The 22,215-nt window shown below is 46.9% G+C and overlaps 1 long non-coding RNA gene and 1 pseudogene across 1 annotated transcript in view; one reads left to right on the top strand and one right to left on the bottom strand.

Moving 5' to 3' along the window:
• LOC129136051 (uncharacterized) overlaps window positions 1-21,384 on the top strand; it is a 164,256-nt gene extending 142,872 nt beyond the window's left edge. The window contains exons 4-5 of the long non-coding RNA NR_187188.1: window positions 15,940-16,073; window positions 20,347-21,384. This is a non-coding gene — a long non-coding RNA (uncharacterized LOC129136051). The remainder of the gene's footprint in view (window positions 1-15,939; window positions 16,074-20,346) is intronic.
• On the bottom strand, window positions 6,434-7,305 carry LOC100609140 (high mobility group protein B1-like; annotated as a pseudogene).
• Window positions 21,385-22,215: the final 831 nt, after the last annotated feature.

Here is a 22,215-nt window from a genome sequence, read left to right as displayed (position 1 = left end):
ACAAAAGAAGGAGGTCTAATTGGACTCACAGTTCCACGTGGCTGGGGAAGGTCTCACAATCATGGTGGGAGGAGAAAGGCACTTCCTTACATGGCAGCAGCAAGAGAGAATGAGGAAGATGCAAAAGCGGAAACCCCTGATAAAACCATCAGATCTCGTGAGACTTATTCACTACCATGAGAACAGTATGGGGGAAGCCACCCCCATGATTCAAATTATCTCCCTCCAGGTCCCTTCCACAAAACATTGGAATTATGGGAGTACAATTCAAGATGAGATTTGGGTGGGGACACAGAGCCAAACCATATCATTCGCCCCTGGCCCCTCCAAATCTCATGTCCTCATATTTCAAAACCAATCACGCCTTCCCAACAATCCCCCAAAGTCTTAACTCATTTCAGCATTAACCCAAAAGTCCACAGTCCAAAGTCTCATCTGAGACAAGGCAAGTCCCTTGCACCTATGAGCCTGTAAAATCAAAAGCAAGCTAGTTACTTCCTAGATGCAATGGGGGTACAGGTATTGGGTAAATACAGCTGTTCCAAATGGAAGAAATTGGCCAAAACAAAGTGGTTGCAGGGCCCATGCAAGTCCGAAATTCAGTGGGGCAGTCAAATTTTAAAGCTCCAAAATGATTTCCTTTGACTCCAGATCTCACATCCAGGTCACGCTGATGCAAGAGGTTGGTTCCCATGGTCTTGGGCAGCTCCACCCCTGTAGCTTTGCAGTGAACAGCCTCCCTTCTGGCTCCTTTCATGGGCTGGCATTGAGTGTCTGTGGCTTTTCCAGGCGTATGGTGCAAGCTGTCAGTGGATCTACCATTCTGTGGTCTGGAGGACAGTGTCCCTCTTCTCACAGCTCCACTAGGCTGTGCCCCAGTAGGGACTCTGTGTGGGGGCTCCGACCCCAAATTTCCCTTCTGCACAACCCTAGCAGAGGTTCTCCATGAGGGCCCTGCCCCTGCAGAAAACCTTTGCCTGGGCATCCAGGCGTTTCCATACATCTTCTGAAATCTAGATGGAGGTTCCCAAACCTCAATTCTTGACTTCTGTGCACCCACAGGCTCAAAACCACGTGGAAGCTGCCAAGGCTTGGGGCTTCCACCCTCTGAAGCCATAGTCTAAGCTGTACATTGGCCCCCTTTCAGCCATAGTTGGAGCAGCTTGGACACAGGTCACCAAGTCCCTAGGCTGCACACAGCACAGGGACCCTGGGCCTGCCTACAAAACCACTTTTTCCTCCTGGGCCTCCCTCCTGTGGTGGGAGAGGCTGCCATGAATTTCTCTGACATGGCCTGGAGATATTTTTCCCATGGTCTTGGGGATTAACATTAGGCTCCTTGCTACTTATGCAAATTTCTGCAGCCGGCTTGAATTTCTCCCCTGAAAATTGGTTTTTCTTTTCTATCGCATAGTCAGGCTGCAACTTTTCCAAACTTTTATGCTCTGCTTCTCTTATAAAACTGAATGCCTTTACCAGCACCCAAGTCACCTCTTGAATGCTTTGCTGCTTAGAAATTTCTTCCACCGGATACCCTAAATCATCTCTCTCAAGTTCAAATTTTCACAAATCTCTAGGGCAGGGGCAAAATGCCACCAATCTCTTTGCTAAAACATAAAAAGAATCACCTTTGTTCCAGTTCCCAACAAATTCTTCATCTCCATCTGAGACCACTTCAGCCTGGATTTTATTGTCCGTATCACTATCAGCATTTTGGCCAAAGCTATTCAACATGTCTCTAGGAAGTTTCAAATTTTCCCACATTTTCCTGTCTTCTTCTTAGCCCTCCAAACTGTTCCAACCTCTGCCTGTTACCCAGTTCCAAAGTCGCTTCCACATTTTGGGGTGTCTTTTCAGCAACACCCCACTCTACTGGTACCAATTTACTGTATTAGTCCATTTTCATGCTGCTGATAAAGACATAGCTGAGACTGGGTAATTTACAAAATATGGAGGTTTAATTGGACTTACAGTTCCAAGTGGCTGGGGAAGGTCTCACAATCATGGCAGAGGGCAAAAGGCACTTCTTACATGGTGATGGCAAGACAGAATGAGGAAGATGCAAAAGCAGAAACTCCTGATAAACCCATCAGATCTTGTGAGACTTATTCACTACCATGAGAACAGTATGGGGGAAACTGCCCCCATGGTACAAATTATCTCCCACTAGGTCCTTCCTACAACATGTGGGAATTATGGGAGTACAATTCAAGATGAGATTTGGGTGGGGACACAGAGCCAAACCATATCACCACTCAAATCTCAGTCAACTGTAATCCCCGGTGTTGGAGGTGGGGCCTGGTGGGAATTGATTGAATCATGGGAGTGGTTTCTCATGGTTTAACACCATCCCCCTTGGTGCTGTCATGGTGATAGTGAGTTCTCATGATATCTAGTTGTTTTTTTGTTTTTGTTTTTATTTTTGTTTTTGTTTTGAGACGGAGTCTTGCTCTATCACCCAGGCTGGAGTGCAGTGGCATGATCTTAGCTCACTGCAACCTCCACCTCCCGAGTTCAAGCAATTTTCCTGCCTCAGCCTCTCAAGTAGCTGGGATTACAGGTGCATGCCACCGTGCCCAGCTAATTTTTGTATTTTTAGTAGAGACAGGGTTTCACCATGTTGGCCAGGCTGGTCTTGAACTCTGACCTTGTGATCCACCCACCTTGGCCTCCCAAAGTGCTGGGATTACAGGCATGAGCCACCTGCCCAGCCTGTTTTTGTTTTTTTGTGAGATGGAGTCTCACTCTGTCACCCAGGCTGGAGTGCAATAGTGTGATCTCACCTTACTGCAACCTCCGCCTCCATGGTTCAAGCGATTCTCCTGCCTTAGCCTCTTGAGTAGCTGGGATTACAGGCACCTGCCACCATGCCCGGTCAATTTTTGTATTTTTGGTAGAGAACGGGGTTTCTCCATGTTGGTCAGGCTGGTCTCGAACTCCTGACCTTGTGATCTGCCCACATCGGCCTCCCAAAGTACTGGGATTACAGGTGTGAGCCACCGCGCCCAGCCTGATATCTGGTTATTTAAAAGTGTGTGGGCCAGGTGTGGTGGCTCATGCCTGTAGTCCCAGAATTTTGGGAGGCCAAGACAGTTGAATTGCTTGAGCTCAGTAGTTTGAGACTAGCTTGAGCAACAGGGTAAAACTCCACCTCTACCAAAAATACAAAAAATTAGCTGGGTATGGTGGTGTGCACCTGTGGTCTCAGCTACTCAGGAGGCTGAGGCAGGATCGCTTGAGCCCAGGAGGTGGAGGTTGCAGTGAGCCAAGATTGGGCCACTGCACTCCAGCCTGGACAACACAGTGAGACCTTGTCTCAATAAATAAACAAATAAATAAATAAATAATAAATAAAAGTATGTGGCATCTCCCCCCACCATCTCTTGGTCCTGCTCCTGCCATGTTAAAAGGCCCATTCCCGCTTTGCCCTCCACCATGAGTAAAAGCTGCTTTGCCTTTTGCCATGAATAAAAGTTTCCTAAGGCCTCCCTAGAAGCAGATGCTGCCATGCTTCCTGTACAGCCTGTGGAACCGTAAGCCAGTTGAACTTCCTTTCTTATAAGTTATCCAGACTCAGGTATTTCTTTATAGCATTGCAAGAACAGACTAATACATATGTATTATATATTATAGTATATCTACATTGTCGATCTGGTACCAGATTTTGGAGGCAACATATTTCTCACTTGGGTATGTTACACTGGCCCATCTATTGAGTGACTTAAAAAGCTGCTAGTTTTGAGTGGGACCCAGAACAGGAGAAGACTCTGCAACAGGTAGGTACATGAGGACAGTGGGGACGAAGGGCCATGGAGGGGAAAAGAGATAAGGGGAAAGTGACACTTCTCTGTGCAAGCAGCTCTACCACTTCGGCCGTATGATTCAACAGATCCAATGGTTCTTGAGGTGTCAGTGGCAAGAGGGGTGCTGTTTGGAGCCTTTGGCCAACCTCTATAGGTGAATTGCAGCACAGGCCCTTAGGATTTTGGAGCCAGGCCTTGCCATCATCTGCACGTAACTACTCTCCTTTTGAGAGACAGCTCTTGGCCTGCGGCTGGACTTTGTAGTAGCTGGATGCTTGACCATGGGCCGCCAAGTTATCATGTGACTCGGTGGGCATTATCTGACCCACCAAGCTGTAAAGTTGGGCATACACAGCAGCACTCCATCGTCAAATGGAAGTGGTGGATACATGACAGGGCTCAAGCAGGTCCTAAAGGCACAAGTAAGTTGCATGAGGAAGTGGCCCAAATTCCCATGGTCCCCATTCCTGCTACCCTTCCTTGGCTCTTTCAGCCTGCACCTATGGCTCATGGGGGAATTTCCTATATTCAGCTGACAAAAGAAGAGAAGAGTAGGACCAGGTTTACAGATAGTTTGGCCCAATATGCAGGCATCAATCACAAGTGGACGCTGCAGCAGTACAGCCCCTCTCTGGGACACCCTGAAGGACAGTGATGAAGGGAAATCCTCTCAGTGTTCAAGACTTTGGGCAGTGGGCCTGGTTGTGCACTTTGCTTTGAAAGGAGAAATGGTCAGATGTGTGACTGTAAACCAATTCATGAGCTGGAGCCAATGGTTTGGCAGATGGTCAGGAACTTGGAAGAAACATGGTTGGAACATCAGTGACAAAGAAATTTGAGGAAGAGTTATGTGGACGGACCTCTCTGAGTGGGGAAAGGTGTGAAGATATTTGTGCCCCATGTGAGGTCACACCAAAGGGTGACCTCAGCAAGGAGGAGTTTTAATATTCAAGAGGATAGGATGGCCCATTCTGTGGATATCAGTCGACCTCTTTCCCCAGCCATCCCTGTCATCGCCCAATGGGCTCATGAACAAAGTGGTCATGGTGGCACTGATGGAGGTTATCCATGGGTTCGGCAGCTTGAACTCTCACTCATCAGAGTTGACCTGGCTACTGCCACCTCTGAGTGTCCAATCTGCCAGCAGCAGAGACCAACACTGAGTCCCTGCAATGGCACAACTCCCCTGGGTGATTAGCCAGCTACCTGATGGCAGTTGATTACATTGGTCCTCTCCCATCATGGAAGGGGCAGCATTCTGTCCTTACTGGACCAGACACTCTGGATATGAATTTGGACTTATGGAATGCCTTATCCATCATCAATTATAATATTCCACATAGCATTGCTTCTTCATTTTTTGAGATAGGGTCTCACTCTGTTACCCAGCTGGAGTGCAATGGCATGATCATGGCTTACTACAGCCTTGAACTCTTGGCCCCAAACAATCCTCCTGCCTCAGCCTCCTGAAGTGTTGGGATTACAGGCATGACCCACCATATCCAGCCTGTTTCTGATGAGGGAACACACTTCACAGCCAGAAAAGTGCAGCAATGAGCCCATGCTCATGAAATTCACTGGTCTTACCATGTTTCCCATCATCCTGAAGCATCTGGCTTGACAGAATGGTGGCATGGTTTTTCGTAGACTCAGTTACAGTGCCAGCTAGATGACAATATGGCTGGGACAAGGGTCTTGAAAAGGCTGCCTAAGCACTGAATCAACATCTGATATTTATACAGTATTGTTTTCCCCAAGCTAGTGTTACAGTCTCACCAATGCACCATAATGTAGCAGTCTCTCATTGTTCGAGGTATCATCTGGAGTTCTTTGTCTCGTGACCATGAAAATTAAGATGTGTGTACACCAAGGGTGAGATTGGAATGAAAGTTTAATAAGCAAAAGAAGAAAACTCTCCACTGTGGAGAGGGGGCCCAAAAGAGGGTTGCTATTTTTACAGTTGAATGCAAAGGCTTCTATAGGAAACTGATGAGGGCTGGACATCTCATTTGCATAAGGTGCGAATTTCTACTAGCTCCACCCCATGCTCCTAATGTGCATGCGGGCCTTTAACTTGAGTTACTCCATATTGCTTTGTTTCCCTTACTGCGCCTGTGTCAGGGGATGGAATTTTCCATTGCAGGTATGTCTAGGCAAGTTACCTGTGTAGGCTTTCTTATCTGTGCATCTGTGGGCATGTCTTAGGCAAGCCCCCATGCAAGTTCTCTTATCTGTGTCTGCAGCTTGATTTTTCTTTTCTTTTTTTGTATTAAAAAAATGTATTTACTTAGAAGCATTCAGAAGGTCAACAAAACAGCTGCAACTTTTTTTTTTTGCAATTACAGAGTGGTATTCTGTTAACAGAACAATTATTTTGTATAAGCTGCATCAGAGACAACTGAAGATGAAAAAACTACCATCCCCATATATAACTAATTTGTGCTGTGCACCAACAAGAACCTGCTTTAAATTTCCATGCCAATTTACAACCCCCATACTGGACCAGGCAAGGTTAGTGGCTATTGAAAATACCACCAGGACAGGGCTATCTAAAGACACATTTGGTAGTGGTTAACCATACAAAAAAAGACACTATACAGTTTAAAAACAAATCTTACAAAGCCTTACATTTCAATTTTTTTCTTTAAAAGGAGTGAGTTGTGCACAGGGGGGTTAAATGCTTTATAGACAAGAAAAGAAACTGCGCTAGAACCAACTTATTCATCATCATCATCTTGTTCTTCATCTTCATCTTCTTCATCTTCCTCCTCCTCCTCATCCTCTTCGTCTTCCTCATCTTCCTCCTCTTCCTTCTTTTTCTTGCTTTTTTCAGCCTTGACAACTCCCTTTTTTGCTGCATCAGGCTTTCCTTTAGCTTGATATGCAGCAATATCCTTTTCATACTTTTCCTTCAGCTTTGCAGCCTTCTTTTCAGAAGCCTGCTTGCCATCTGCAGCAATGTCATTCCACATCTCTTCCAGTTTCTTTGCAACATCACCAATGGACAGGCCAGGATGTTCTCCTTTGATTTTTGGGCGATTCTCAGAGCAGAACAGGAAAAGGGTCAAAGGAAGCCTCTTGGGTGCATTGGGATACTTGAACTTCTTTTTTTATCTCCCCTTTAGGAGGGATGTAGGTTTTCATTTCTCTTTCATAATGGGCGTTGTCCACCCTTACCATATCTTCAAATTTTCCTTTCTGTTTAGCAGACATGGTCTTCCACCTCTCTGAGCACTTCTTAGAAAACTGTGAGAAGTTGACTGAAGCATCTGGGTGCTTCTCTTATGTTTCTCCAGACAAGTTTGCACAAAAAAATGCAAGTGAGAGCCCATCTGGCTCTCACTTGCCCCGGCACTGTCTCTGTGGAGCTCAATGTACTGCAATGGCTGTGCAGCTTCGTTTTTCAGGCTGTTCTTTTGTTTGAAAGAATTTAACTGAGAATCCACCCTAACTGCCTGCCTCACCAGTTTCTTCCTTTCTCCTCTCTCATTCCCCCTCCTCAGGAGTGAAGACCATAACTGCTGTTAGGGAAGTGGGGAGATGATCCTTCTAGCTACTTTCTACTGGAGAGGGGGATTGTGTGGGGAACAGCTGGTAGGGTTCTTACTGAGGTCAGTCTAAGAGTCCTTGGAAGAAAGGTGCATCCATGTGTGGTTTCATTTGCATCACTATTTGGAGCTTGATAGCCTTTAGGAAAGAAGAAACAATTTGGATTATTAGAGGACATGTATTAAAACAAAGCAAAGGGGTGGGGGTAAGGACAGCCAAAAATCCCAAGGCTGCCAACATGCCCAGATAACTGGTAGCTGTATTTCTGCCTGCTAAGATTTGGATGCATGGGGTTTGGCTTTGGTTAACTTCTTTGGTTCTATTTTCCAAAACAAAGAAAACTCTGGGTTATAGGAACTCTATTTACTCCCATCACCTGGCAGGATTTGCAGGATAATTGCTCAGAACTAGAATACTGATCTAGATTTTTACATTACCCATTTCTTTTTTTTTTTCTGAGCTGCAGCCAGAGATTGCTAGTTGGTTTACAGGAATAAGCAGGGTTAGTCTAAAATGTAGGCAAGAACTAAAAACAACCAAGGAGATTAGAATTCAATGACAAGTGTATAAGTTTTGAAATATAATTTGTCTCTCTCTGGTCCTCATTTTTTTTAAAAACAAATCATGATAGGACTGAGTTGTTTGCAAAATAAATGTTAGTTTTTTTTTTTTTGTTTTTTTTGAGATGGAGTCTCGCTCTGCAATTCTCCTGCCTCAGCCTCCCGAGTAGCTGGGATTACAGGTGCATGCCATAACGCCTGGCTAATTTTTGTTTTTTTAGTAGAGATGGAGTTTCACCATGTTGGCCAGGCTGGTTTCAAACTCCTGACCTCAAGTGATCCACCTGCCTTGGCCTCCCAAACTGCTGGGATTACAGGCGTGAGTCACCATGCCCAGCCAAACTTTAGTTTTATACTTGGCCTGATTATTTGGATAAAGTGCAACAAGAATAATTGTTTTTATATAGGCTTTTAAAATTGGCTTTGATAGAACTCTGTTCCATAAGAAATCTCAGATAGGAGTTTTTAAAGCCACACCTAGCCATGGGTTTGTACCCTCAAATACCTATGAATTGGGTGAATTCCTCTCTTCTTATAGTTCCAAAAATATGGGGTTCTTAGACCTGTGAGAAAGTGACAATCTCTATTCACCACAGCTTAGGAACCCTGTATGGGGACGGTGTGGACAAGGTATGAGGCCAGTTTTCCCAAGGGGCTTTTATTGTCACTGTAAGTCAAGCTTGATTTACAAGGGAAGCATACCCTTCCAGTCAAAGCCAGTAAAACAACTAATTTCTCCAATTGCGTCCTGTTGCAAAATGAAATGGATTCTTATTGCACTGATGCAAACAACTATATTGCCATAAGTTAAGAGTACTCACAAATAGTTTCCAAATTTTGGAGAAGTCAGGCAGAAAGAAACAAACATGCTCCAAATTTTGTTTACAAGACTATACCTTACCTAATTATTAAAGGCTGTACATAGCTTGTTTCCTTGACTCTGAAAAACAAAACAAGGATCAGTAACTTTTTTTTTGAGACAGAGTCTTGCTCTGTCACCCAGGCTGAAGTGCAGTGGCATTATCCTGGCTCACTGCAACCTCCGCCTCCCAGGTTCAAGCAATTTTCCTGCCTTAGCCTCCCGAGTAGCTGGGACTACAGGTGCCTGCCACTACTCCTGGCTAATTTTTGTATTTTTAGTAGAGATGGTGTTTCACCATGTTGGCCAGGCTGGTCTCAAACTCCTGACCTCGTGATCTGCCTGCCTTGGCCTCCCAAAGTGCTGGGATTACAGGCATGAGCCACGGTGCCCAGCCCTAGATCTGATGGCTTTATAAGGTGGAGTTTCCCTGCACAAGCTCTCTCTTTGCCTGCTGTCATCCACCTAAAATGTGACTTGCTCCTCCTTGCCTTCCACCATGAATCGTGAGGCCTCTCCAGCCATGTGGAACTCTAAGTCCAATAAACCTCTTTCTTTTGTAAATTGCCCAGTTTTGGGTATGTCTTTAGCAGCAGCATGAAAATGGACTAATAAACTCTATCTATCTATCTATCTATCTATCTATCTATCTATCTATCCATCCTATTCGTTCCATCTCTCTGGAAAACTCTGATTAATAAAACAACTAAATGCAATATGGAATCCCAGAGTGGATCTTGGACTAGAACAGGATATTAGTGGAAAAATGTAGGTAACTATTGTATTATATCAATGTTCATTTTTTTTTTGAGATGGACTTTTGCTCTTGTTGCCCAGTTTGGAGTGCAATGGCGTGATCTTGGCTCACTGCAACCTCTGCCTCCTGGGCTCAAGTGATTCACCTGCCTTAGCCTCCTGAGTAGCTGGGATTACAGGCATGTGCCACCACATCCCGCTAATTTTTGTATTTTTAGTAGAGATGGGGTTTCTCCATATTGGTCAGGCTGGTCTCAAACTCCCAACCTCAGGTGATCTGCCCACCTCAGCCTCTCAAAGTGCTGGGATTACAGGCATGAGCCGCCATGCTCAGCCCATTTTCTGGTTTTAATCACTGTGCAACAATTATGTAAGATGTTAACATTAAGGCAAGCTGGTGAAGAGTGTACCTATTTTTTCTTTTTTTTGAGATGGAGTCTCACTGTGTAGCCCAGGCTGGAGTGCAGTGGTGCAATCTCAGCTCATGGTAAACTCCGCCTCTGTGGTTCAAGTGATTCTTCTGCCTCAGCCTCCTGAGTAGCTGAGACTACAGGCGCGCACCACCACGCCAGGCTAATTTTTGTATTTTTAGTAGAGATGGGGTGTCACCATATTGGCCAGGCTGGTCTTGAACTTCTGACCTCATGATCCACCCGCCTTGGCCTCCCAAAGTGCTGGGATTACAGGTGTGAGCCACTGTGCCCGGCCGAGTGTACATTTTTTTGTAAATTTTCTGTAGGTAATTTACAAAAGAACATTTCAAAAGAAAACCTTTTTTTTTTTAATTTAAAACATTAAAAAAATTTTTTTTTATTTCCATAGGTTTTTGGGGAACAGGTGATATTTGGTTGCACAATAAGTTCTTTCGTGCTGATTCATGAGATTTTGGTGCACCCATCACCCAAGCAGTATACACTGAACCCAAGTTTTAGTCTTTCATCTGTCACCTCCTTCCCACCCTTTCCCCTTGAGTCCCCAAAGTCTATTGTGTCATTCTTAAGCTTTGCATCCTCATAGTTTAGTTTCCACTTATGAGTGAGAATTTTTTTTTTTTTTTTGAGATGGAGTCTCTCTCTCACCCAGGCTGGAGTGCAGTGGCGTGATCTCTGCTCACTGTAACTTCTGCTTCCTGGGTTTAAGCGATTCTCCTGCCTCAGCCATCCGAGCAGCTTGGATTACAGGCGCCCACCACCACACCCAACTAATTTTTGTATTTTTAGTAGAGACGGGGTTCACCATGTTGGCCAGGCTGGTCTTGAACTCCTGACCTCAAGTGATTCACCCGCCTTGGCCTCCCAAAGTGCTGGGATTACAGGCATGGGCCACCGCATCTGGCTGAGTGAGAATTTTTTTTTTTTAATTACTTGAGGTCAGGAGTTCTAGACCAGCCTGGCCAACATGGTGAAACCCTGTCTCTACTAAACATATAAAAATTAGCCAGGTATGGTAGCAGGTGCCTGTCATCCCAGCTATTTGGGAGGCTGAGGCAGGAGAATTGCTTGAACCCCAAGGCAGAGGCTGCAGTGAACCAAAATCATGCCACTGAATTCCAGCCTGGGTGACAGTGAGGCTGTCTCAAAAAAAAAAAAAAAAAAAAAGATCACAGCTCACTGAAGCCCCGACCTTCCAGGCTCAAGCAATTCTCCTGCCTCAGCCTCCTGAGTAGCTGGGACTACAGGCATGCATCACCATGCCCAGCTAATTGTTTTTTATTATTTGTAGAGATGAGGTCTCGCTATGTGGCCCAGGCTGGTCTTGAACTCCTGGGCTCAAGAAATCCTCCCTCCTCAGCCTCCCAAAATGCTGGGATTACAGATATGAGCCACGGTGTCAGGCTGAAAACTGTTTTAGGGAGAGAGAAATGTATACGAATGTTCTTTGCAGTGTCATTTGCAACAGTGAAAAACTGAAAACGAGAAAAGTAGTCAGTAGTAACCAACAGATTGAACAAAGTGTAATCCTTTCATAGGATGGAATGCAATGGCACTATTTAAAAGAATGAGAAAGACCTGAATATAGGAATATAAAAAGTTCTCTAAGATTTATTACTAGCAGGCAACATCAATATGCAGAATAGGAAGTATAGTTTGGACCCATTTCAAGCAAAATTTTAAAAAAGCATATACAGAATTTAAAAATATATATACGTGCTGACATGTGCATAAAGCTTTTTTTTTTTCTGGGAAGAATCACAAGAAATTATCAACAGTGGGGAAAAGATAGTTGGGGGAAGAGACAGTTTTCATTATATAACTGTACTGTCTGCATTTTCCAATTTTATTTATGTATTTATTTTGTTTTTTCTTTTTTTGAGACAGCATCTCACTCTGTCATCCAGATTAAAGTGCAGTGACATGATCATTGCTCACTGCAGCCTCCACTTCCCAGGCTCAAGCGATCCTTCTACCTCAGCCTCCTGACTAGCTGGGACTACAGGCACGTGCTACCATGCCCAGATAATTTTCGTGTTTTTTTGGTAGAAATGAGAGTCTCACTTTGTTGCCCAGGCTGGTCTTGAACTCCTGGGCTCAAGTGATCCTTTTGCCTTGGCCTCCCGAGGTGTTAGGATTACAGGTGTGAGCCAGTGTACCCGGCTGGTTTTTTCTTTCAATGCTTTAAATATTTCACTCTCTTGTTGACATGATTTCTGACAAGCAGAAACACTGTAAAAATTATACAAATTATACAGAGTTCCCATGCACCCTTCACCCACATTGATGCTCCTTTACCTCTAGATGCCTCAGTCTGTATTTCCCCCCAAAAATAACTGCAGGCTAGTGACTAAATCAGGAAATTAAGGTCGATACAGTTCTGTTGTCTTCCACAGACCCTCATCATATTTTCCCTGAATTTACCCTCATCATATTTTCTCTGAATCACACCTTGGGTTAGTTATAGCTATTGCTTCTCTTTAGTCTCCTCTAATCTGGACCACCACACCTGGCTATTTTTTGTTAGTTTGTTTTGAGATGGAGTTTCGTTCTTGTCTCCCAGGCTGGAGTGTAATGGCACAGTCTTGGCTCACTGTAACCTCCGCCTCCCAGGTTCAAGCGATTCTCCTGCCTCAGCCTCCCAAGCAGCTGCGATTACAGGCACCTACCACCATGCCTGGCTAATTTTTTTGTATTTTTAGTAGAGATGGGGTTTCACCATGTTGGCCAGGCTGATCTTGAACTCCTAACCTCAGGTGATTCTGCCTGCCTCAGCCCCCCAAAGGGCTGCGATTACAGGAGTGAGCCACTGTGCCTTGGCCAACGCCCAGCTAATTTTTGTATTTTTTGTAGAGACAAGGTTTCACCATGTTGCCCAGGCTGGTCTTGAACTCCTGAGCTCAAGCGATCCACCTGCCTTGGCCTCCCAAAGTGCTAGGATTACAGGTGTGAGCCACTGCACCCAGGCTTTGATAGGACTCCTGACAAAGGTTGGCCAGGTTAGTCAGATGCCAAGAGGAGGGATTTTCAGTAAGCGGACCTAGCAGGATTCCTGCTCCAATTGGATTCTGCAAGGACAGAAAGGGAAGCCCAAGGAAGGCCTCATCAAGCAGAGAACTCAGAGGAGCTTGACTAATATTTTGGTCAAAGGAGTGAGTCTCTGCCAATATAATCAGAGTTATTTCAAAATTTTTATCTGATAATTCCTTATTCTGTTTTATATCTGAGTCTGGTTCTGATGCCTGTTTTGCCTCTTCATGCCGTGTTTTTTTCTTGCCTTTTAGCAGACCTTGTGATTTGTTGTAGAAAGCCAGCCATCGAGTATCTGGTGGTAGGAACCCAGGTAATGAGGCTTTTAGTGTGAGGTTTCATGTTAATCTACTGAGGAGTCGGGCTGTCTGGAATGTTTCCTGCAGCTGTAGGTGCCACAGGCTTCAAATAAATTCCTCTAGTCCCTCCTTGTTGTTTTTCCTGTTGTCTTTGGTTTGCCTAAGAATTCTTTTTTAAAATATTTTTTCATTAAAAAATGTTTTTGGCTGGGCACGGTGGCTCACACCTGTAATCCCAGCACTTTGGGAGGGCGGGGTGGGCAGATCACTTGAACCCAGGAGTTTGAGACCAGACTGACCAACATGGTAAAACCCCATCTCTACTAAAAACACCAAAATTAGTTGGGCATGTGGTGGCGGCCTGTAATCCCAGCTACTCAGGAGGCAGGAGAATGGCTTGAACCTGGGAGGCAGAGGTTGCAGTAACTGAGATTGCACCACTGCACTCCACCTGGGCAACAGAGTGAGACTCTGTCTCAAAAAAACAAAAATAATAAAAGTAAACACTTTTTTTCAAGACAGGATCTTACTCTGTTGTCCAGGATGGAGTGCAGTGATGCAATCTCAGCTCACTGCAGCCTCCACCTCCCGGGCTCAAGCCATCTTCCCACCTCAGTCTCCTGAGTAGCTGGGACCACAGGTGTGCCCCGGCATGTATCAGCTGGGACCACAGGTGTGCACTGGCTAATTTTTTAATATTTTGTAGAGATGGGTCTTGCCATGTTGCTATGCATTCCAGGCTGGTCTTGAATTCCTAGGCTCAAATGATCCTCCATCTCAGCCTCCCAAAGTGCTGGTGATGGCAGTGGTGGCCTGTCTAGAGAAACCGCTGTTGTGACACTGGCTACAGTGGGTGAGGTGTGGCCAGCGCTGCATACTCCATGGAGCCAGTTGGGGCTGGGGGCTGGGGACTGGGAGCAGGCAGGAGCCCCACCCTTCTAGGCTCAGCGGCAGCTGCCCAAGCCGTGGCTGTGGACCCAGGCATTTCTGTACTCTCGGGGGCCTGGGAAGACACCCCCTTCCCCCGCAGGCTTGGAAGTTCCTGCTCCCGTTGCCTGGCCTCTCCTTGATCTTGGAGTGAGGTTGGGGCTGAGCCCAGGCGCTGTCACAGCCCGGCCGGGTGTGGGTACACTTGGTGCAGTGCTGACACACAAGCCGCCTGCCACCTCAGCCCCTTCCAGACTTTGAACACCGATGAGCAGGGGAGGGAGGCCAAGGAGGAGCTGAGGGTTCGTGCCCTTCCTCGGAGGGAAGGAAGTGTGCACCAATTGGTCCATGAGTGGCCATGAGTGGGCCTAGAAAAAGCACCACAAGTTCCCACTCCTTTCCATGGGACTGGCAGCCCAGCCCCCAGGCTTCAGGCCCTCCCTGGCTTGAAGGTGGGGCCTCACCAGGGACCTGCCTTCTCCCACCCAGGAGCCTGTCTGCCTCCTGCTGCCATTCATGGCGCCCAGTCTGTTCATGCCAAGGGTCCTGTAATCCTAACACTTTGGGAGGCTGAGACGGGCAGGTCACCTGAGGTCAGGAGTTTGAGACCAGCCTGGCCAACATGGTGAAACCTGGTCTCTACCAAAAATACAAAAAATTAGCCAGGCATGGTGGTGGGCACCTGTAACCCTAGCTACTCAGGAGGCTGAGGCAGGAGAATCGCTTGAACCTGGGAGGTGGAGGTTGTAGTGAGCCGAGATTGTGCCACGGCACTCCAGCCTGGGCAACAAGAGTGAAACTCCGTCTCAAAAAAAAAAATTTTTTTTTTTAATTTTCCTTTTCAAAAATTTATAATTTTTTAAAAAAAAGACCAAGGTCTCTGTCACCCAGGCTGGAATGCAATGGCGTGATCATAGCTTACTACAGCCTTGGATTTCTGGGCTCAAGAGATCTTCCTGCCTCAGGAAAATTTTTTTTAAACATTATTTTTCTTTTCAAGAATTTACACCTTTTTAAAAAAAAACCAGGGTCTCACTCTGTCACTCAGATTGGCGTGCAATGGTGTAATCACAGCTCACTGCAGCCTCAAACTCCTGGGCGCAAGGAATCCTCCCTCCTCAGCCTCCCAAGTAGCTAGGACCCCAGCCACATACCACCACACCCACCATGTCCAACTAAGTTTTTATTTTTTGTAGAGTTAGGACCTTGCTATATTGCCCACGCTGTTCTCAAATTCCTGGCCTCAAGTGATCCTCCCACCTTGGCCTCCCAAAGTGCTAGGATTATAGGCATGAGCTACCTGCTGGTAGATCACTTCTGGTTGCTGTTATCTGTAAACTGAGAGGTTTCTGCCCTGGAGGCATTTGCAGTCTGGAGGGGGAGATAGAGGGTAAACCTGTAATCCTGTCTGTAAGTAAATGCTACAAATTACAAGAGGTGCTGAGAGGTGCCACAAGAAAGTCTCCAGGGGAACCTTGAGGCAGAGAGAGGGTCTTGGCTGGCAGCAGTGACTGCTCAGCGGGTGTCTGCAGAAGGCTCAGGCAGAGAGGAGGGGTGGAGGGGCCAACATTGAGAAGCCAGGAAGCCTCAGACTTTCCAACTCCCAGGCCAGAGCATGGCCCTCTGGCCTTTATATTATCCCTGTTAAGTCCTTCTCACCCTTAGCTTGATTTGACAACTCTGCTGCATCCACTTGGGTGGTTGAGTTGGAGCCATTTTCACCAGGCAGATGCTGTCTGGGCTGGATGACTATCCTCCTCTCTGAATAAAGTTGCTTGGGCCTGGTTGGTGATTCTAGGAGAAGAAACCTACAAACAGTGTTCTGATCATAGGTCCTGCTGCCACCAGCCTCAAGAAAGGTAAGTGATGATCAGAGCCAGAGTCCTGTTTGCTGCTAGATATCCTTGTGTGTGTGAATCACTCTCCTTGATCGCACACCCTGTGTGATAAGCATTATTATCCCCATTTTACAGACAAGAAAACTGAGGCAGCTAGAAAGGGCGGCAATTCAGACTCAAGTGTCCTAACTTTAGGTCTGAGCTCCACCGCCAACACTCCCACCAAGGTCATGCTGACCCAGTGTGACAAAGCCATGCGCCCTGTGGCCTCAGCTGCCGGCATCTGTCCCAGATGTACACACAGATGCTGTTGGTGATTTAATGGCAGGCCCATTGGAAATTTGGCTTGGAGCCTCCATTGCCTCTGCATTTTGTAACCTGGTCCTGGGCAGGGGGCTGGCGGTGGAGGCCACTTTTCGTGGGAACTCAGGCAAGGAGGAAGTGTGAATGGTCAGACTGGGACCCAGGCCAGGAAAGTGAGAAGAAAGCTGGGGCCTTTGCCAAGGCCCAGGGCCCTCGGGAGCTTCCAGCTGGATGGGGCTTTGTGGGCTGAGCCAGATGTGAGCCAGGTACGGCACAGAGTTGCTGGCGACTCATTGACTGCAGGGGAGAGAGACAATGAGTAAGCTGACATGACGGTCCAGAGGGTGGAGTTGCCATCCAGGCACACAGGGGCCTCCCTTCACCCAGGAGAGCAGCTGATCCATTTTGAGGGAGCAGAGAGGAATCTTAGAGGAGGGACTGCTAGTGTCCTGACACCCAAGAGATGAACAAAGATGGACTGGGGGAGAAGGGAGAATGGCCTTTCTGGTGGAGGAAACAGCAGGAATAAAGAGCATGTCAATGAGGAAATGTCTAACCTATTTGGGGAGCTTCTTTTTATTTTTTTAATTTTTGAGACAGGGTCTTGTTCTGTCTCCTAGGCTGGAGTGCAATGGCACAATCTTGGCTTACTGCAGCCTCAACCTCCTGGGCTCAGATGATCCTCCTACCTCAGCCTCCTGAGTAGCTGTGACTATAGGCTTGTGCCACCATGCCCGGATTTTTTTTTTTTTTTTAAGATGGAGTCTCGGCCGGGCATGGTGGCTCACACCTGTAATCCCAGCACTTTGGGAGGCTGAGGAGGGCAGATCACGAGGTCAGGAGTTTGAGACCAGCCTGGCCAACATGGGGAAACCCCGTCTCTACTAAAGATACAAAAAAATTAGCTGGGCGTGGTGTTGCACATCTGTAATCCCAGCTACTTGGGAGGCTGGGGCAGGAGAATCACTTGAACCCAGGAGGCAGAGGTTGCAGTGAGCTGAGATCATGCCATTGCACTCCAGCCTGGGCGACAGGGCGAGACTCCATCTCAAAAAAAAAAAAAAAATGGAGTGTCACTTTGTCACCCAGGCTAGAGTGCAGTGGCACAGTCTTGGCTCACTGCAACCTCCACCTCTTGAGTTCAAGTGATTCTGCTGCCTCAGCCACCCGAGTAGCTGGGATTATCGGCTCGCACCCCCACACTCAGCCAATTTTTGTATTTTTAGTAGAGACAGGGTTTCACCATGTTAGCCAGGCTGGTCTCAAACTCCTGACCTCAAGTGATCCACCTGCCTAAGCCTCCCAAAGTTCTGGGATTACAGATGTGAGCCACCGTGCCCAGCCTAATTTTTTTATTTTTTGTAGAGACAGGGTCTCACCATGTTGCCCAGTCTGGTCTCGAACTCCTGGGCTCAAGCAATCCTCCTGCCTCAGCCCCCAAAGTGCTGGGATTACAGGCGTGAGCTAACGTGCCCAGCCTAGGGAGTTTCATGTAGTCCAGTCTGTCCCAAATTTTACATGTGGAAAACAATGTGGCAAGTAATAAGTTTGGAGATATGGAAAGAGTGCAGGGAGCAGGAGGCCCCGATGCCAAATACTGCATGGGACGTACTCATACTAAAAAAAAAAAAAAAAGGATTTCGTATTTATCTGAGATTCAAATTTAAGTGGACATCCTCTATCTTTATTTGCTGAATCTGACCACTCCAGCCTAGGGCCAATTTGGACCAACTTCCTAGGTAGTGGAAGTCATCAGAGGCTTTTTATTTTACTTTTTATTATTATTTATTTATTTGTTTGTTTTTTTGAGACTGAGTCTCACTCTGTTGCCCAGGCTGGAGTGCAGTGGCATGATCTCTGCTCCCTGCAACCTCCACCTCGGGGTTCAAGAGATTCTCCTGCCACAGCCCCCCGAGTAGCTAGGATTACAAGCACCTGCCACCACACCTGGCTAATTTTTGTACTTTTAGTAGAGATAGGGTTTCATCATGTTGGCCAGGCTGGTCTCAAACTCCTGACCTCAGGTGCTTCGCCCACCTCAGCCTCCCAAAGTGATGGGATTACAGGTGTGAGCCACTGCATTTGGCTCCAGCGGCTTTCAGAAGGGAAGTGACAGGATGAGATTTGCGTCTGAGCAGATGGGCAGCAGCAGGACTGAGGGGCAGGACCCAAGGGAGGAGACCAGCTGGGAGACTGAGGCTGGGCTGAGAGACAGGCTGTGTGGAGGAAGAGTGGGTGGACTGGTCGGGATTTATTAAAGAGGTAAAGGCAGGCCGGGCGCGGTGGCTCACGCCTGTAATCCTAGCACTTTGGGAGGCTGAGTGGGTGGATCACCTGAGGTTGGGAGTTTGAGACCAGCTTGGTCAACAAGTTGAAACCCCGTTCTCTACAAAAAATACAAAAATTAGCTGGGCTTGGTGCTGGGCACCTGTAATCCCAGCTACTTGGGAGGCTGAGGCAGGAGAATTGCTTGAACCTGGGAGGCAGAGGTTGCAGTGAGCCGAGATTGCACCACTGCACGCCAGCCTGGGCGACAGAGCAAGACTCTGTCTCAAAAAAAAAAAAAAAAAAAAAAAGGTAAAGGCAGTGAGTCTTGGCAATTAATTGGGTGTGGAAACAGAAAACGGGCAGTCAAGTTTGACATCCAAGTTTCTGGGCCACTAGACAAATGGTGATAACCATTTTATTTTTTTTATTTTTTTCCTTATTTTTTTTTTTTTTTTTTGAGATGGAGTCTCACTCCGTCGCCCAGGCTGGAGTGCAGTGGCGCGATCTCAGCTCACTGCAAGCTCTGCCTCCTGGGTTCATGCCATTCTCCTGCCTCAGCCTCCCAAGTAGCTGGGACTACAGGCACCCACCACCAGGCCTGGCTAATTTTTTGTATTTTTTTTTTTAGTAGAGACAGGGTTTCACCATGTTAGCTAGGATGGTCTCGATCTCCTGACCTTGTGATCTGCCCATCTCAGCCTCCCAAAGTGCTGGGATTACAGGTGTGAGCCACCACACCTGGCCTCTTTTTTCTTTTTCTTTTTTTTGAGATGGAGTCTTGCTCTGTCACCCAGGCTGGAGTGCAGTAGCACAATCTTGGCTCACTGCAATCTCTGTCTCCTGAGTTCAAACGATTCTCCTGCGTCAGCCTTTCGAGTAGCTGGGATTACAGGCACGCACCACAATGCCCGCCTAAGTTTTTTGTATTTTTAGTAGAGACGGGGTTTCACCGTATTGGCTGGGCTGGTCTCGAACTCCTGACCTCAAGCGATCCGCCCACCTTGGCCTCCCAAAGTGCTGGGATTACAGGTGTGAGCCACTGCACCCGGCTGGTGGTGACCACTTCTGAGCTAGAAGTACAGGAGGAGAGGCAGGTTTGGGAGGAAGGAGAAGCAGGGTCTAGCTTCCGTCGTGTGGATCTGAACAGCCTGAGGCCATCCAAGAAGAGATGTCTAGGGACAGCTGGAGATGTAGGTTTGGAATTCAGGCGAGAGGTCAGAGCTGGAGGTTGACATTTGGAAAAGATCAGCCTTTGGAGTGAAATTGAAACCATGGGAATGGATATACACACTCAGGGAGAGGGTGCAGGGTGAGAAAGGAAGGGAACCAGAACAGACCCCTGAGAATAGTCATGGTTTCGAAGAAGCAGAAGGAAGGGAAGCCAGCACATTGGAAGCAGAGACAGAGACCAAAGAGGTAGGAGAAAGGCAGGAAGGGTCTTTGGGACAAAATATTTCCCTGGCAGATAAAACAGGAGAGCATTGAAAGAAGGAGAGTGAGCTTGACGGTGTCAAGTGCTACCAAGACATCAAATAATACGGAGAAAAAACATAGTCTATTGGATCCAGCTACTGGGGACCTGATAAGGGAAGTTTCAGCAGAGTGGTGAGGGCAGAGGCCAGATTAGAAGGGTGAGCGGGGAGTGGAGGCAAATCTGCTCTGGTCATGAGCCACTTAAACATGGTGGATTGGCCATAGGCATGCATCTGCTTTCCCTCCTCAGACACCACTAACCTGACAGTAAAGGAATAATCTAAGCTGACCTACGATGACAAAGAAGCTGGGAGAAGAGGCATCTGCCAAGTAAAGATTCCAACCAACCTTTGGAAGATGGCATGCTAACAGAGAAGTACCAAGGTCACCAGTGGTTATGACCCAAAGTGCCCACGGAGGAGACACCAAGGCCAATTTGTCCTGAAACATCCCCGAGAGGTCCAAGTCTTGGAGGGAACAGGGTGGGGCTGGAAGTCTGAACATGGAGGAGTTGTCTCCCAAGCCTTCTCCCTATCCCATGCAGCCAGATGACTAAACCCACAGGTGTAAAAACAGCATTTTCTTCCTGGAGGAATTGAACTCAAAAGGCCCCAGACTTGTTCAGACCAGGCACAGCAGAGAACAAGACTGCAAACGGGGATTAGGGATACGCATTCTGAATGGCAGGATTCCAGACCTTTTTCCTTCGCCTGCTCCCAGAATGCCAACAGCCCGGGGTGTCTCCTCCATGCCCTACCCCAAGCAAGAGATTGGAGGACTTTTCTTTCTTTCTTTCTTTTTTCTTTTTGAGACAGAGTTTCACTCTTGTTGCCCAGGCTGGAGTGCAATGGCGCGATCTCGGCTCACTGCAATCTTCGCCTCCTGGGTTCAAGCGATTCTCCTGCTTCAGCCTCCTGAGTGGCTGGGATTACAGGCATGCACCACCACACCCAACTAATTTTGTATTTTTAGAAGAGACGGGGTTTCTCCATGTTGGTCAGGGCGGTCTCGAACTCCCAATCTCAGGTAATCTGCCCACCTTGGTCTCCCAAAGTGCTGGGATTACAGGCATGAGCCACTGTGACCAGCCTGAGATTGGAGGACTTTTCTTTTTAAGCTGCTAAGTCTCAAAGAATATGCTTTCTGCTGATGGTATGATGAGAGCTCTGCACACACTTCAATCACCTTTCAATGAAACCCAACTGTGAGAATCGAGCTTCCAACCACCTTTTTAAAGTTCCTTTCACGTTAGTGTTTTTTAAGAGACAACTAGAATTTCTTTTTTCCTTGTTTGGTTTTTGTTTGTTTGTTTGTTTTAGACAACTAGAATTTCTAAAAAGAATCAAATGAGGCTGGGCGTGGTGGCTCATGCCTGTAATCCCAGCACTTTGAGAGGCCGAAGTGGGCGGATCACTTGAGGTCAGGAGTTAGTTGGAGACCAGTCTGGCCAACATGGCAAAAACCTGTCTGTATCAAAAAAACCCCCACAAAAATTAGTCAGGCATGGTGGCGGTCGCCTGTAATCCCAGCTACTCAGGAGGCTGAGGCAGGAGAATCACTTGAACCAGGGAGGGAGAGATTGTAGTGAGTCAAGATTGTGTCATTGCACTCCAGCCTGGGTGACAGAACGAGACTCTCTCTCAAAAAAAAAAAAAAAAAAAAAAAAAAGAAAGAAAGAATCAAATGAATATTCTAAAACTAAAAAATTACATGCTGAAAATAAGCATCCCAGGCCAGGCACGGTGGCTCATGCCTGTAATCCCAGCACTTTGGGAGGCCGCGGTGGATGGATCACCTGAGGTCGGGAGTTCAAGACCAGCCTGGCCAACATGGTGAAACCTTGTCTCTACAAAAATACAAAAATTAGCCAGGCGTGGTGGCGGGTGCCTGTAATGCCAGCTACTTGGGAGGCTAAGGCGGAAGAACCACTTGAACCCGGGAGGTTGCAGTGAGCCAAGATTGTGCCATTGCACTCCAGCCTGGGCGACAGAGTGAGACTCTGTCTCAAAACAAAACAAAAAAAAAAAAGAGGAGAGAAAGAAAATAAGCACTCCATAGATGGGTTTCACAGAAGATTGGAAACAAGTAAAGCCAGGACTAGCATACTGAAAGATGGGTG

The sequence above is a fragment of the Pan troglodytes genome, chromosome 11 (assembly GCF_028858775.2).
Source record: "Pan troglodytes isolate AG18354 chromosome 11, NHGRI_mPanTro3-v2.0_pri, whole genome shotgun sequence".
Lineage (NCBI taxonomy): Eukaryota > Metazoa > Chordata > Mammalia > Primates > Hominidae > Pan > Pan troglodytes.
The sequence above is the reverse complement of the archived record's forward strand: the minus strand, read 5'-3'. Positions and strand labels throughout refer to the sequence as shown.